Source organism: Hordeum vulgare, chromosome 7H (genome assembly GCF_904849725.1).
Source record: "Hordeum vulgare subsp. vulgare chromosome 7H, MorexV3_pseudomolecules_assembly, whole genome shotgun sequence".
NCBI lineage: Eukaryota > Viridiplantae > Streptophyta > Magnoliopsida > Poales > Poaceae > Hordeum > Hordeum vulgare.
In genome coordinates this window covers 543,847,426-543,864,350 of record NC_058524.1, presented here as the reverse complement: position 1 = coordinate 543,864,350, position 16,925 = coordinate 543,847,426, and the positions used below count along the sequence as shown (strand labels likewise).

The window sequence follows — 16,925 nt, the reverse complement described above, 5'->3', positions numbered from 1 at the left end:
GTGTAATAAGAATGCAAAAATTTGATAGTCAAATGTAAAACTTGAAAAATTATCAACCTCAATTGTGTGAACATAACACATTGAAGATCACTTAGATCTCACACTAATAGGCCGCATGGCCATTACCTTGTGTATGCTACAATTTAGATATAAAGGAATACACGTTGAAGGTAATCGCATGTCAAGATTGACAAAGCGTAGACCTTACAGTAAGAGGGGATAGTCTGCAAATGAGCAGTAGATCACAACTCATTACCTTGTGATTCCAAATAAGACGAGGGAGAAATATTCAAAAATTTGCAAGTTTGACATGCGAGAGAAACTGATCTCAATCGCAATACGAAACGTGTTTAAAGAAAATGTGGTAAACACATAAAACATGTCATTCTTCCCAGATGAAATCCGGTACTTTATTTATATAAACACACTTATAATTACACAAATCTTAAACTAGAGTAAATCTAGAACTAGACTAAGTGTAAATAGTAGTACTAAAATAGTAATACTAAACATAGTCTAAAACTATACTATGTACAATAATTAGTACTAACTAGTACTAAACAAAGAAAAAAAAACTAGTACTAAAAGCTACAGATAGTCAGCCAAACTAGTAGCAGCCCAACGGGTCAACACTACCACCGCATGCATGATGCATCCACCGCATGCATAGGAGATAAAAAGGAAAAATAAAAAGAAAAAGGGGAGTGGGGATCGATAGATCTAGCGCTTTCCAGCCTGGAAACTTCCCATTATCTCTTTCTCCTCCTCGCATCTGGCTGGAACCGCACCACCACCTCCCATTATCTCTTTCCCCTCCTCGCATCTCCTTCTCCCACCATGCCACATGACCATGGAAGAGCCAGCCGGTGGCAGGAGGAGTGAGGGCTGCCGATTCGCTCCCACTACTCTGGCGATCACCGGCACCCCCCAGGGGGGCCCTTACTCATCAGAAGAGGAGGCGATGACGACGAGGTCCTGGCGAGCGGCGCCACGGCCGAGGCTCGCCGGAGCCCATGAGCCGGCGTGGCGGCCGGGACGGCGGTCGATGGCAGCGACAGCGCGCTCGAAGAGTCGGCCGAAACGCCTCTCCGCGCGGCTGCTCGAGCCCGCGGTCGTTCCTAGCGGGGGCGCGGCCTCCTCATCCACCAAGACCCGCATCGGGACGGGCGTATAGCCAGGAGGGCCACGGCTCGGGCCGGTGGTCTCAGCGGCCGGCGTGGGCGTCGGCGGCGCCATCCAAGCCGTCGGTGGAGGAGGTGGTGGAGGCGGGGATCCGGGAGGCGGGGCAGGCGCGGCGGCAGCCCCGTGCACCGCGGGGGCGCTCGGGCCGGTCGCCAGCCAGGGGTCGAGCCCCATCGGCGTAGTGCGACAGGTGCGAGGAGCGCCGCGGTGGGCGCATCCGGCGGCGCGGCGACCGCGTCCACGCACACCCATCCCACCGCCTCTAGCAGCATTGCGGCCGAAGCGGCGGATGGCCTGCATCCTCCGGCGGAAGCGCCGGAGCCCCCCTACTCCGTGGAGGCGACGGTAGCGGTGACCGTCCTCGTGGATGAGGCGAAGGAAAAAGGAGACGAGGCCTGGCATCTCACCGGCGGCAAGTTCCCCTTCCCTTCTCTCCTTCTCTGTTTTCTTTTCGCTCTCTGTGGTAGCGCAAGTGCTGATAACGTGTTTGAAGAAAATGAGATTCTTATTCAATGATGATAGAGATCTGCCCTTTTATACAACGGGAGGATACGCAATCGCAAGGGATGCGTCGGTTCCAGGAGAGACAGAAAGAGAACCGTCGTTGCGGGAGGAAACCGCGTGACGGTTGGTTAAGGGGAGATTTCCCCTAATTACATAATTAGTTTTAACAGTTTGGGCCATTAAATGAGAGAGAGATTATTGGGATGGGACATTGCATGATTTGCATGCAACTCTCATCTTTAGTCGTGATATAAAATAAAATCTAATCGACGCGCGGTGTTTGACTGGTGTGAGAAATGCTTCCCGTCAGACTTCTGTAGTGAAGTGTTTCCCGTGCATAAAAGACCATGCTATTTACACATAAGTTATTGGGCATGTTTCAGTAATGTTTTTCCCATGGATGAAAAGTTATCTATGTGTTGTATGTAAGTTCTCGGGTGTCTGATGCATAAATTACCATGCTATTTGCACTAGGTTATTAGGGGATATTTATAGATTTTTTCACCAAGGTGAAAAGTTATCAATATGTTTATATGTAAGTTATCAGGTTAGTTGTACGTACGTTATCATCTTATTTTTACACAGAACTTACCAGAGTTATATTTTAACAACTTTTTCACCTCAGATGGTAAAAAAGTGGTATTTTATTTGAACTTGTCAGGAGCCAAGTAGTGGATGAGTTGGCTAGTGTGTTGAGATATCAATATTGAAGTCTTGAGTTCAATTCTCAACTTTAATTAGCTTGATTTTTTAGGCTATAAAACTACAAGTATGGAAACTGATAGCATAAAGATTTGTTTCCAACATCTTTTTCTCCCGGTCAAAAAGTTATCATTGTGTTTGTGTGTCAGCTATAAATTTTTTGATGTCGTATATCACCATTCTATTAACATAGAAGTTATCGCGGGTGTGTCTTTAACAACTTTTTTTTCCACGTAAGTCGCCGTGGTGTTTGTACCTAAGTATCATGTGTATGGTGCATATAATGAACTGATATTTGCACAAAATTACCCGGGGTTAAGTTTTTAACAACCTTTTTCCCCGGTTAAAATTATCACGACGTTTGTGACTAAGTTATGAGGCCCGTGGTGTGCATATTATCATGCTATTTATATAGAAGTTATCACGGGTGTGTCTTCAATAACTTTTTCCCTCATGTAGAAGTTGTCGCGATTTTTGTACCTAAGTTCTAGGTCTATGGGCCGTACGCAGTGGCGGAGACAGGGGGCGAGCAGGGGCCACCCCCCCCCCAAACGATCGAGCGTGCAGGCAACATGTACTGCGTATTTAGGGATAACACATCGTTTTATACGTACGTGCCCCCCCTATCTCAAGCATAAAATGTGGGAAAAACAAAAGGCCCATGAGGCACCCGTGAGCTAGGTGTCCAGCTCAGGGGTCCATACTGTTGAAATTATGCCCTAGAGGCAATGATAAATAAGTTATTATTATAATTCCTGTATCAAGATAATCGTTTATTATCCATGCTATAATTGTATTGAATAAAGACTTAGATACATGTGTGGATACATAGACAAAACACTGTCCCTAGCAAGTCTCTAGTTGGCTAGCCAGTTGATCAAGGATAGTCAAGGTCTTCTGACTATGTACAAGGTGTTGTTGCTTGATAAATGGATCACATCATTGGGTGAATCATGTGATGGACTAGACCCAAACTAATAGACGTAGCATGTTGATCGTGTCATTTTGTTGCTACTATTTTCTGCATGTCAAGTATTTATTCCTATGACCATGAGATCATATAACTCACTGACACCGGAGGAATGCTTTGTGTGTATCAAACGTCACAACGTAACTGGGTGACTATAAAGATGCTCTACAGGTATCTCCGAAGGTGTCCGTTGAGTTAGTATGGATCAAGACTGGGATTTGTCACTCCGTGTGACGGAGAGGTATCTCGGGGCCCACTCGGTAATACAACATCACACACAAGCCTTGCAAGCAATGTGACTTATTGTAAGTCACGGGATCTTGTATTACGGAACGAGTAAAGATACTTGCCGGTAAACGAGATTGAAATAGGTATGCGGATACTGACGATCGAATCTCGGGCAAGTAACATACCGAAGGACAAAGGGAATGACATATGGGATTATATGAATCCCTGGCACTGAGGTTCAAACGATAAGATCTTCGTAGAATATGTAGGATCCAATATGGGCATCCAGGTCCCGCTATTGGATATTGACCGAGGAGTCCCTCGGGTCATGTCTACATAGTTCTCGAACCCGCAGGGTGTGCACACTTAAGGTTCGGCGTTGTTTTATGCGTATTTGAGTTATATGGTTGGTTACCGAATGTTGTTCGGAGTCCCGGATGAGATCACAAATGTCATGAGGTTTTGCGGAATGGTCCAGAGACGAAGATTGATATATAGGATGACCTCATTTGATTACCAGAAAGTTTTCGGCATTACTGGGAATGTACCGGGAGTGACGAATGGGTTCCGGATGTTCACCAAGGGGGGGGGGGGAGCCCACCCCGGGGAAGCCCATAGGCCTTAGGGGTGCCACACCAGCCCTTAGTGGGCTGGTGGGCAAACCCAAGAAGGCCCCTGCACAGGAGATAAGAAAAATCAAAGAGAAAGAAAAGGGGAAGTGGGAAGGAAGGGAAGGACTCCACCTTCCAATCCTAGTTGGACTAGGATTGGAGGAGGATTCCTCCTCCCCCCTTCGGCCGAACCCCTTGGGGCTCCTTGAGCCTCAAGTCAAGGCCCCTCCCCTCCCTCCTATATATACTGAGGTATTAGGGCTGATTTGAGACAACTTTTGCCACGGCAGCCCGACCACATACCTCCACGGTTTTTCCTCTAGATCGTATTTGTGCGGAGCTCGGGCGGAGCCCTGCTGAGATAGATCATCACCAACCTCCGGAGCGCCGTCATGCTGCTGGAGAACTCATCTACCTCTTCGTCTCTGTTGCTGGATCAAGAAGGCCAAGATCATCGTCGAGCTGTACGTGTGCTGAACGCGGAGGTGCCGTCCGTTCGGCACTAGATCGGAGCGGATCGTGGGACGAATCGCGGGACGGTTCGTGGGATGTATCGCGGGGCGGATCGAGGGACGTGAGGACGTTCCACTACATCAACCGCGTTTCTTAACACTTCCTGCTATGCGATCTACAAGGGTACGTAGATCGGAAGTCCCCTCTCGTAGATGGACATCACCATGATAGGTCTCCGTGCGCGTAGGAAATTTTTGGTTTCCCATGCGACGTTCCCCAACAGTGGCATCATGAGCTAGGTTCATGCGTAGATGTCATCTCGAGTAGAACACAAAAGTTTTTGTGGGCGGTGATGTGCGATTTGCTGCCCTCCTTAGTCTTTTTTTGATTCTGCGGTATTGTTGGATCGAAGCGGCTCGGACCGACATTACTCGTACGCTTAGGAGAGACTGGTTTCATCGCTACGAGCAACCCCGTTGCTCAAAGATGACCGGCGAGTGTCGGTTTCTCCAACTTTAGTTGAATCGGATTTGACCGAGGAGGTCCTTGGATGAGGTTAAATATCAATTCATACATCTCCGTTGTGGTGTTTGCGTAAGTAAGATGCGATCCTACTAGATACCCATGGTCACCACGTAAAACATGCAACAAAAATTAGAGGACGTCTAACTTGTTTTTGCAGGGTATGCTTGTGATGTGATATGGCCGACGATGTGATGTGATATATTGGATGTATGAGATGGTCATGTTGTAATAGTTAATATCGACTTGCACGTCGATGGTACGACAACCGGCAGGAGCCATAGGGTTGTCTTTAAACTAATGTTTGTGCTTGCATATGCGTTTACTATATTGCTAGGATGTAGCTTTAGTAGTAATAGCATGAGTAGCACGACAACCCCGATGGCGACACGTTGATGGAGATCATGGTGTGGCGCTGGTGACAGAAGATCGTGCCGGTGCTTTGGTGATGGAGATCAAGAAGCACGTGATGATGGCCATATCATGTCACTTATGAATTGCATGTGATGCTAATCCTTTTATGCACCTTATTTTGCTTAGAATGACGGTAGCATTATGAGGTGATCTCTCACTAAAATTTCAAGACGAAATTGTGTTCTCCCCGACTGTGCACCGTTGCTACAGTTCGTCGTTTCGAGACACCACGTGATGATCGGGTGTGATAGACTCAACGTTCACATACAACGGGTGCAAAACAGTTGCACATGCGGAACACTCGGGTTAAGCTTGACGAGCCTAGCATGTGCATACATGGCCTCGGAACACATGAGACCGAAAGGTCGATCATGAATCATATAGTTGATATGATTAGCATAGGGATGCTTACCACTGAAACTATCCTCAACTCACGTGATGATCGGACTTGAGCTAGTGGAACTGGATCATGAACCACTCAAATGACTAGAGAGATGTACTTTTTGAGTGGGAGTTTAGCAAGTAATTTGATTAGTAAAACTCTAATTATCTTGAACATAGTCTAAGTCCACTTTGAATATATTTGTGTTGTAGATCAATGGCTCACGCGACAGTCACCCTGAATTTTAATACGTTCCTAGAGAAAGCTAAGTTGAAAGATGATGGAAGCAACTTTGTAGACTCGGCTCGTAATCTTAAGTTGGTCCTACAAGCTGGGAAGAAGGATTATGTCCTTAATGCTGCGCTAGGAGATGAACCACCGGCAACGGATGACCAAGATGTTAGGAACGCTTGGTTAACACGTAAGGAGGACTACCCAGTAGTTCAATGTGCAGTCTTGTATGGCTTAGAGCCGGGACTTCAACGTCGCTTTGAGCGTCATGGAGCATATGAGATATTCCAGGAGTTGAAGTTTATCTTTCAGAAGAACGCCCGGATCGAGAGGTATGAGACCTCCGATAAATTTTATGCTTGCAAGATGGAGGAGAATTCGTCTATCAGTGAACATGTGCTCAAAATGTCTGGGTACTCAAACCGTCTAGCTGAGCCGGGGATTGAACTCCCGCAAGAGTCTATCACTGATAGAATTCTTCAATCACTCCGACCAAGCTATAAGGGCTTTGTGTTGAACTATAACATGCAAGGGATGAACAAGTCACGTGGTGAGTTATTCGCGATGCTGAAAGTCGCAGAGTCAGAACTCCGTAAAGAGCATCAAGTGTTGATGGTGAATAAGACCACTAGTTTCAAGAGAAACGGCAAAGGAAAGAAGGGTAATTCGAAGAAGAGCGGCAAGCCTGTTGCCAATCCGACGAAGAAACCCAAAGCTGGACCTAAGCCTGAAACAGAGTGCTATTATTGCAAGGGTATGGGTCACTTGAAGCGCAACTGCCCCAATTATCTGGCTGATAAGAAGGCGGCCAAAGAAAAATCAGGTATATTTTATATACATGTTATTGATGTGTACTTAACAGGCTCTCGTAGTAGTGTCTGGGTATTTGATACCGGTTCTGTTGCTCATATTTGCAACTCGAAACAGGAACTGCGGAATAAGCGAAGGCTAGCGAAGGATGAAGTGACGATGCGCGTGGGAAATGGTTCCAAGGTTGATGCAATCGCCGTCGGCACAGTTTCACTTCAGTTACCATCAGGATTAGTTATGAACTTAAATAAATGTTATTTAGTGCCCGCGTTAAGCATGAACATTATATCTGGATCTTGTTTATTGCGAGACGGTTACTCGTTTAAGTCAGAGAATAATGGTTGTTCTATTTCTATGAGTAATATCTTTTATGGTCATGCACCCAATGTGAGAGGATTGTTCATATTGAATCTTGATAGTGATAATACACTTATACATAACATTGAGACCAAAAGAGTTAGAGTTAACAATGATAGCGCCATGTTTTTATGGCACTACCGCCTAGGTCATATTGGTGTAAAACGCATGAAGAAACTCCATGCCGATGGACTTTTGGAGTCACTTGACTTTGATTCACTTGACACGTGCGGACCATGCCTCATGGACAAGATGACTAAAACTCCGTTCTCCGGAACAATGGAGCGTGCAAGTGACTTGTTGGAAATCATACATATCGATGTGTGTGGTCCGATGAGTGTGGAGGCACGCGGCGGATATCGTTATTTTCTCACCTTCACTGACGATTTGAGTAGATATGGTTATGTCTACTTGATGAAGCACAAGTCTGAAACATTTGAAAAGTTCAAGCAATTTCAGAGTGAAGTTCAAAATCATCGTAACAAGAAGATCAAGTTCCTACGGTCTGATCGTGGGGGTGAATATCTGAGTTTCGAGTTTGGTGGTCACTTAAGACAATGTGGAATTGTTTCAGAGTTGACACCGCCTGGAACACCACAGCGTAATGGTGTGTCCGAACGTCGTAATCGTACTTTATTAGAGATGGTGCGATCTATGATGTCTCTTACCGATTTGCCGTTGTCGTTTCGGGATTATGCATTAGAAACAACTGCATTCACTTTAAATAGGGCACCATCAAAATCCGTTGAGACGACACCATACGAACTGTGGTATGGCAAAAGACCAAAGTTGTCGTTTCTTAAAGTTTGGGGATGTGATGCTTATGTCAAAAAGCTTTAGCCTGAAAAGCTAGAACCCAAAGCGGAAAAGTGTGTCTGCATCGGTTACCCAAAAGAGACAGTTGGGTATACCTTCTATCTCAAATTCGAGGGCAAAGTGTTTGTTGCTAAGAACGGAGCTTTTCTCGAGAAGAAGTTTCTCTCGAGAGAATTGAGTGGGAGGAAGATAGAACTTGATGAGGTTGTCGAACCTCTCATCCCTCTGGATGGTGGCGCAGGGCAAGGGGAAACCCCTGTCGTTGCAACGCCAGTTGAGGAGGAATTTAATGATGATGATCATGAAACTCCGGATCAAGTTTCTATCGGACCTCACTGGTCGACGAGATCGCGTACTGCTCCAGACTGGTACGACAATCCCGTCTTATCAATTATGTTGTTAGACAACAATGAGCCTGCGAATTATGAAGAAGCAATGGTGGGCCCGGATTCCAACAAATGGCTGGAGGCCATGAAGTCCGAGATAGGATCTATGTATGAAAATAAAGTGTGGACTTTGTAAGTACGACCTGAAGGCCGCAAGGCTATTCAGAACAAATGGATCTTTAAGAAGAAGATGGAAGCTGACGGTAATGTGACCGTTTATAAAGCTCGACTTGTGGCAAATGGTTTTTCACAAGTTCAAGGAATTGACTACGATGAGACATTCTCACCCGTATCGATGCTTAACTCCGTCCGAATCATGTTAGCAATAGCTGCATTTTTCAATTATGAAATTTGGCAGATGGATGTCAAAACGGTGTTCCTTAACGGTTTCCTTAAGGAAGAGTTGTATATGATGCAACCCGAAGGTTTTTTTGATCCTAAAAATGCTAACAAAGTGTGCAAGCTCCAGCGATCCATTTGTGGACTGGTGCAAGCATCTCGGAGTTGGAATAAACGCTTTGATGAGGTGATCAAAGCATTTGGGTTTATACAAGTGGTTGGAGAATCTTGTATTTACAAGAAAGTGAGTGGGAGCTCTATGGCGTTTCTAATATTATATGTGGATGAAATATTGCTGATTGGAAACAACGTGGAGCTTTTGGAGAGCATAAAAGGTTACTTGAATAAAAATTTCTCTATGAAGGACCTAGGAGAAGCTGCTTACATTCTAGGCATTAAGATCTATAGGGATAGATCGAAACGCCTGATAGGACTTTCACAAAGCACATACCTTGATAAAGTTTTGAAAAAGTTCAAAATGAATCAGTCCAAGAAAGGGTTCTTGCCAGTATTACAAGGTATAAAATTGAGTAAGACTCAGTTCCCAGAACTGAGGAAGCTAGAAAGACAATGAGTTCCGTCCCCTATGCTTCAGCTATAGGTTCTATCATGTATGCAATGTTGTGCACTAGACCGGATAGTCTGGCCATAAGTATGGCACGCAGGTTCTAGAGTAATCCAGGAGTGGATCACTGGACGGCGGTCAAGAATATCCTGAAGTACCTGAAAAGGACTAAGGAGATGTTTCTCGTATATGGAGGTGACAAAGAGCTCGCCGTAAAGGGTTACGTCGATGCAAGTTTTGACACAGATCCGGACGATTCTAAGTCGCAGACCGGATACATATTTATTCTTAATGGGGGTGCGGTAAGCTGGTGCAGTTCCAAGCAAAGCGTCGTAGCTGATTCTACATGTGAAGCAGAGTACATGGCTGCCTCGGAGGCAGCTAAGGAGGGTGTCTGGATGAAGCAGTTCATGACGGATCTTGGAGTGGTGCCGAGCGCACTAAATCCAATAACCCTGTTTTGTGACAACACGGGTGCCATTGCCTTAGCAAAGGAACCACGGTTTCACAAGAAGATCAGACACATCAAACGACGCTTCAACCTGATCCGCGACTACGTCGAGGAGGAGGACGTGAATATATGCAAAGTGCACATGGATCTGAATGTGGCAGACCCGCTGACTAAACCTCTTCCACGGGCAAAGCATGATCAACACCAGAACTGTATGGGTGTTAGATTTATTACAATGTAATTCGCATGGCGATGTGAGGACTAGATTATTGACTCTAGTGCAAGTGGGAGACTGTTGGAATTATGCCCTAGAGGCAATGATAAATAAGTTATTATTATAATTCCTGTATCAAGATAATCATTTATTATCCATGCTATAATTGTATTGAATGAAGACTTAGATACATGTGTGGATACATAGACAAAACACTGTCCCTAGAAAGCCTCTAGTTGGCTAGCCAGTTGATCAAGGATAGTCAAGGTCTTCTGACTATGTACAAGGTGTTGTTGCTTGATAACTGGATCACATCATTGGGTGAATCATGTGATGGACTAGACCCAAACTAACAGACGTAGCATGTTGATCGTATCATTTTGTTGCTATTGTTTTCTGCATGTCAAGTATTTATTCCTATGACCATGAGATCATATAACTCACTGACACCGGAGGAATGCTTTGTGTGTATCAAACGTCACAACGTAACTGGGTGACTATAAAGATGCTCTACAGGTATCTCCGAAGGTGTTCGTTGAGTTAGTATGGATCAAGACTGAGATTTGTCACTCCGTGTGACGGAGAGGTATCTCGGGGCCCACTCGGTAATACAACATCACACACAAGCCTTGCAAGCAATGTGACTTATTGTAAGTCATGAGATCTTTTATTACGGAACGAGTAAAGAGACTTGCTGGTAAACGAGATTGAAATAGGTATGCGGATACTGACGATCGAATCTCGGGCAAGTAACATACCGAAGGACAAAGGGAATGACATACAGGATTATATGAATCCCTGGCACTGAGGTTCAAACGATAAGATCTTCATAGAATATGTAGGATCCAATATGGGCATCCCGGTCCCGCTATTGGATATTGACCGAGGAGTCCCTCGGGTCATGTCTACATAGTTCTCGAACCCGCAGGGTCTGCACACTTAAGGTTCGACGTTGTTTTATGCGTATTTGAGTTATATGGTTGGTTACCGAATGTTGTTTGGAGTCCCGGATGAGATCACAAATGTCATGAGGTTTTCCGGAATGGTCCAGAGACGAAGATTGATATATGGGATGACCTCATTTGATTACCAGAAAGTTTTCGGCATTACTGGGAATGTACCGGGAGTGACGAATGGGTTCCGGATGTTCACCAAGGGGGGGGGGGAGCCCACCCCGGGGAAGCCCATAGGCCTTAGGGGTGCCACACCATCCCTTAGTGGGCTGGTGGGCAAACCCAAGAAGGCCCCTGCACAGGAGATAAGAAAAATCAAAGAGAAAGAAAAGGGGAAGTGGGAAGGAAGGGAAGGACTCCACCTTCCAATCCTAGTTGGACTAGGATTGGAGGAGGATTCCTCCTCCCCCCTTCGGCCGAACCCCTTGGGGCTCCTTGAGCCTCAAGTCAAGGCCCCTCCCCTCCCTCCTATATATACTGAGGTATTAGGGCTGATTTGAGACAACTTTTGCCACGGCAGCCCGACCACATACCTCCACGGTTTTTCCTCTAGATCGTATTTGTGCGGAGCTCGGGCGGAGCCCTGCTGAGATAGATCATCACCAACCTCCGGAGCGCCGTCATGCTGCTGGAGAACTCATCTACCTCTTCGTCTCTGTTGCTGGATCAAGAAGGCCAAGATCATCGTCGAGCTGTACGTGTGCTGAACGCGGAGGTGCCGTCCGTTCGGCACTAGATCGGAGCGGATCGTGGGACGAATCGCGGGACGGTTCGTGGGATGTATCGCGGGGCGGATCGAGGGACGTGAGGACGTTCCACTACATCAACCGCGTTTCTTAACACTTCCTGCTATGCGATCTACAAGGGTACGTAGATCGGAAGTCCCCTCTCGTAGATGGACATCACCATGATAGGTCTCCGTGCGCGTAGGAAATTTTTGGTTTCCCATGCGACGTTCCCCAACACATACCTCGTTTAGAAGCAAACTGGGTGAAAGAACAGGGGTGTAGGGAAGTGATACAGAATACATGGAACTTGGGCACGTAGGTGGAAAGAAAAGACGTGGCAGGGCTGGTGAGAGGAGTCCTGGGACAATTGATAGATTGGAGTAGGAATACACTGGGTGATCTTGAGAAAAGAATCAGCAAAATAAAAAAGGAGTTAGAGAGATGCAGGAGAGGGAGCATCAGCCCCATGATGGTTGGAAGAGAGGGGATTCTAAAATTCAAACTTGAAAGGCTGGAAGAACAAAGGGAAACATACTAGAAACAAAGAGCACACGTGCTATGGATGAAAGGGGGAGTCCAGAACACTAAATTTTTCCATGCGGCGGCGTCTGAGAGAAGGAGAAGGAATCACATTAAGAAACTGGGGAAGGAGGATGGTACTGTGGTGGAGAAGGAGGCTATGAAGGAGGTGGTGACTAACTATTTCTTGAACCTCTTTACTTCACATGCAGGTACTCAGATTGGTGAACTGTTACAACAAGTTGAACCTCGAGTTACGCCACAGATGAATGACTCCTTAAACTTTCCCTTTTGTGAGAAGGAAGTTTTTTATGCTCTTCAAAGTATTGGTGATCTGAAAGCACCGGGGCCTGATGGTATGACAGCTATCTTTTACAAAATATGTTGGGACGTTGTCGGAGAGAAGGTTGTGGGAGAAGTGTTGAATGTGCTCAATGGAGGCCCAATGCCGGAAGGATGGAATGACATGTGTGTTGTGTTGATCCCAAAAGTGAAGAATCCAGAGAGTATGAAGGATCTCAGGCCCATCAGTCTATGCAATGTGGTGTACAAGCTAGTGTGTAAGGTTCTTGCCAATAGGCTGTAACAAATTCTGCTTGAAATTATATCTCCCAATCAAAGTGCATTTGTACCGGGGAGGTTGATAACAGATAATATCCTGTTGGCTTATGAGTGTACACATTATATGCAGAATAGAAGAAGAGGAAAATATGGGTATGCAGCGATTAAATTGGACATGAGTAAGGCCTATTATATGGTCGAATGGGGATTCCTGGAAAGGATGATGCAGAAATTGGGGTTTAATGAAGCATGTATAAAGAAGATCATGTTATGTGTCTCCACTGTTGCATATCAGTTCAAGGTTAATGATGAGTGTACCGAGGTGTTGTTCCCCCAGAGAGGTCTTCGACAAGGTGATCCCTTGTCACCTTACCTTTTTTTAATATGTGCCGAAGGCTTGTCTTCCATGTTAAACAAGGCCGAGGTGGATGTAGATCTAAAAGGAATCTGTATCTGCAATGCAGCCCCGAGTTTCAACCACCTACTGTTTGCATATGATGCACTGGTACTGATTAAAGCTTCACGTCAAAGTGCCAGACATCTGCAAAATATCCTACAGCTATATGGGTTTGCCTGTGTACATAGGTCAAGCAAGGGCGGAGACCTTTGAGTATTTAAAGTACATGATATGGCAAAGGATACATGGATGGGTGGAAAGGCTCCTATCCAAGATGGGGAAAGATGTCCTCATCAAGGCGTGTTCTCAAGCCATTCCAACCTTTGCTATGTCGTGTTTCGACCTCACTAAAACCTTATGTTAGAAAATGGGTGCTATGATTTGCCATTTTTGGTGGGCAAAGCAAGATAAGCAAAATATCATGCATCTACTCAGTTGGGAGCTATTAACCAAGCCAAAGAAGGAGGGGGGGTGGGGTTGGGTTTCAAAGACTTGTACGGTTTTAATTTGGCCATGCTAGCGCGCCAGGCATGGAGGATCTTGACAACACCTGAGTTGCTTTGTGCTAGAGTCTTGAAGGCCTAGTACTTCCCGAACAACTCGGTCCTCGAAGCATAGCCCGCTAGCGGCATATCTTATACGTGGAGGAGTATTTTAAAGGGGGTGCAACTGCTGAAGGATGGCCTGATTCACATAATTGGAGATGGTACGGAGGTGAGAATTTGGAATGACCCATGGCTAAATAGAGAAGGATCCAGGACACCCATAACAAGAAGGGGGAGATGTTTGCTAACAAGGGTATGCGAGCTCATTGAACGAGAGACATGAGGTTGGGATGAACCCCTAGTTAGAAGCATCGTTGTTGAGGAGGACGTTAGGGTGATTCTGACTACTCCAATAAATGATGAATACAAGGACTTCCACGCGTGGTTTTATGACAGCAAGGGAAAATTCTTAGTGACATCTGCATACAAGTTATATGTTAGGGGAAGGGATGCAAGCCTACCTTCCTCATCAAGAGCAGGTGAAGATGAATTTCCCTAAAGGTGGATTTGGGAAGTTTCGTGTCAGCCGAAAATTCAGCAGTTCCTCTAGAGACTAGCACATAATAGTTCGCCACTAAAGCTTACACTGAGAAGGAGAGTGATCGATTGTGAGACCACTTGTGTCTGCTGTAGGCAACTGAATGAAGACGTGGCACATCTCTTTGTGAAATGCAAACAAGCCAAGAAGCTCTGGCGCTGCCTTCAAATGGAAGGGCTGCGTGAACGGTTGGTTACTTGCAGGAACGCCAAGGAGTTCGTGCGCGCAATCATCGCTTTGCCTGACGAGCAACGTGTGCTGGTCACATGCATGCTATGGTGATGGTGGGGTTACAGGAACAAAATTAACAAGGGAGAGAGGATGAGGCCCGTGGAGGAGCTCGAATCAAACATCAGACACTGGGCCATGGAGTCACTACAACTATGCGGTGTTGTAAAAGGCGCGCAGACTGTGCACAGACAATGACAATGGGCGAGGCGAGTGGATGATACTCTAAAGGTCAACGTCGATGGGGCATTCAGAGCAGCAGACAATACAGATGGTTGGGGCTTCGCTATCAGAGACAATCAGGGAGACGTCGGTGGATCGGACGCCGGTAGGTTGCAGTATATGTGGAGCGCAATACAGACAAAAGCGACGGCCTGCCTCGAGGCTATGCATGTTGCTACACCCTGGGGCATGACGAACATTCAGACGGAGTCAGACTGTCAGAATCCGATCAGCGCACTCCAGACTACCGAGTTTGATCTAACACCGGAAGGAACTCTATTAAGAGAGATCAGAATGTTTGCTCGTCAAAGTTTTATTTCGTATTGCTTTTCTTCTACCCCTCCGGAATGTAATAAGCTAGCACATTCTTTAGCTGTCTTAGGCTCTAAACGGCAAGCTGTGAGACAACTATGGGCTGAGGCTTTAGATGGCGATGTAGACATTTTGAGGGCCAGCCTAGACATTTTGAGGGCCAGCCGTAGTGTTGTGTCGGTGTGATGTATGGGATCGCTGTGTTTCATTAAAGAAAAGGAATATAAAATCTGGAAAACAACAAAGGCCCGTGAGAAGCACACGCACTAGGTATCCTCCACTCAATCTCCTCGGCGCTACGTAATTAGAACCAGCCATGATTAACGGAAGCAGTTAGCGCCGTGCAGTTCTGTGCAGTGCTAGTTTTTATTCCATGACATTCGTTTCGAGGGCGAACATATGTTTTATTTTATGGATAAAAATAGCAACTTGCTGGAGCGACTGTCGTCCCAATACTTTTTTTCTGTTACTTTATGAAACTGCTGTATTTCCGTTCTGTGTAATGGAAAGTGGTGTTTGCTCGGCTTAAAAAAAAAAGTTAGCGCCACGCTGTTGCCTACTGCGACCCTGCTCGCGATCAGATTCAAATCATAACTCTCGATGCTGCCACGCGTGAGGGCTATCTCCAGCTGCACTCATTGATTCTCCAGTTCGGCAACCGAAATACCAAGGTTAGCACTAGCAGTTTAGTACTCCCTTCGTCTGAAAATACTTATCCTAAAAATACATATAATGAATGTATCTATAATTAAAATAAGTTTAGATACATTCATTTCTAGGACAAGTATTTCCGGATGGAGGTAGTACTATGGATTCCTGTATTATCTCTGTTAATGGTTAACTTGTAGTGTGATATTACACATTACCCCTTCCGTTTTATAATATAAGTCTTTTTTAAAGATTTTATTAAAAGACTAAATACGAATGTATATAGACATATTTTAAAGTGTAGATTCATTCATTTTATTCCGTATGTAGTCCTCTAGTGAAATCTCTAAAAAGACTTATATTTAGTAACGGAGGGAGTAGATTTTAGTTTTTTGTTTCTGTGAGATGGGATGCCAATTCTGAAACTTGGTACTCCCTCCGTCCCAAAATTCTTGTCTTAGATTTATTAGATATGAATTTATCTAGTCATATTTTAGTATTTAAATACATTCATTTCTAAACAAACCTAAGACAATAATTTTAGGACTGAGGAAGTATTTGTCAGCAATTTTGAAGGAAAAAGTGATGCCAGGCACCTAAAGATTAATTCTTTCTAAGGGTCACTCAGAGACGATTCTTTCGAAGCACCATAACTTTTAAGAAAAAAGTGCTGCCAAGCAGCTATTTATATCTTATTGGCGACAGAAAGCCGGACCGAAACAAATACAAATGCGATCATATTTTTAAGTTATTATTTTATTTTGACAGTTTTTCTTAAACATTTTTGTATTGTTGTAGTGGCAAATTATTATACAAGTACAACCTTAGACCACATGATTTGTCCACCAGATTGATATGAGAACTTCCGCTACTAGACCTGCCCCATGCGCTCAAAACCTGGCTCCGCCTCTAGGCATACGATGCATTGATATTTGCACAAAATTTTATCCACTGATATTTGGATCAGACGGTTTTGTCCATTCGTCAAAATAGGCGTTGTTGTTTTTATTTTTCATTCATTTAATAAGGTATAAAGTAGTCTAATATGGATAAAAATTATATCAGAGTCTTATCTCACACGATAGCCTACCGTGTCCGCAACCAACAATTCGAGTGTTTGATTCCTAGGAACGCCTC

The 16,925-nt window shown here is 45.1% G+C and overlaps 1 pseudogene; it reads left to right on the top strand.

The window, feature by feature from the left end:
• Positions 1-961: 961 nt before the first annotated feature.
• On the top strand, positions 962-1,807 carry LOC123409252 (annotated as a pseudogene).
• The last annotated feature ends 15,118 nt before the right edge of the window (positions 1,808-16,925 follow it).